Below are 563 nucleotides of genomic sequence, written 5' to 3'. Positions count from 1 at the left end.
AACTCTCTCTCTCTCTCTCTCTCTCTCTTTCTCTCTTTCTCTCTCTCTCTCTCTCTTCTCTCTCACACACCCCACACACACCACACACACACACACACACACACACCACACACACACACACACAAAACACACACCACTACCACACACACACACACACACACAACAACACACACACACACACACACACACACACACACACACACACACACACACACAGTCTCTTCTCTCTCTCTCTCTCTTGCTCTCTCTCTCTTTTTCTCTCTTTCTCTTTCTCTCTCGCTCCCACACACACACACGCACACGCACACACATACACCTTACACACACAACACACGCAGACGTATATTATTTTGCATTTGTGCGTAAAGGATATATATTCAGTCCCGAGCAATGTTTAAAGAAATGTCAGTCCCAGCTTATGTGTGTCTTCGTAATCTATCGGTTTATTTTTCGTTACACTTTTATCTTCTTATGTTTATTATCGTATCTTCTATCTTCTCTCTCTGTTTGTTATTATCTTTTGATACGCAGTGGGAAGTGGCTGCGTTTTTTTCTTGTTGTAT

Source organism: Penaeus chinensis, chromosome 39, assembly GCF_019202785.1.
Source record: "Penaeus chinensis breed Huanghai No. 1 chromosome 39, ASM1920278v2, whole genome shotgun sequence".
NCBI classification, from domain to species: Eukaryota; Metazoa; Arthropoda; class Malacostraca; order Decapoda; family Penaeidae; genus Penaeus; species Penaeus chinensis.
The sequence above is the reverse complement of the archived record's forward strand: the minus strand, read 5'-3'. Positions refer to the sequence as shown.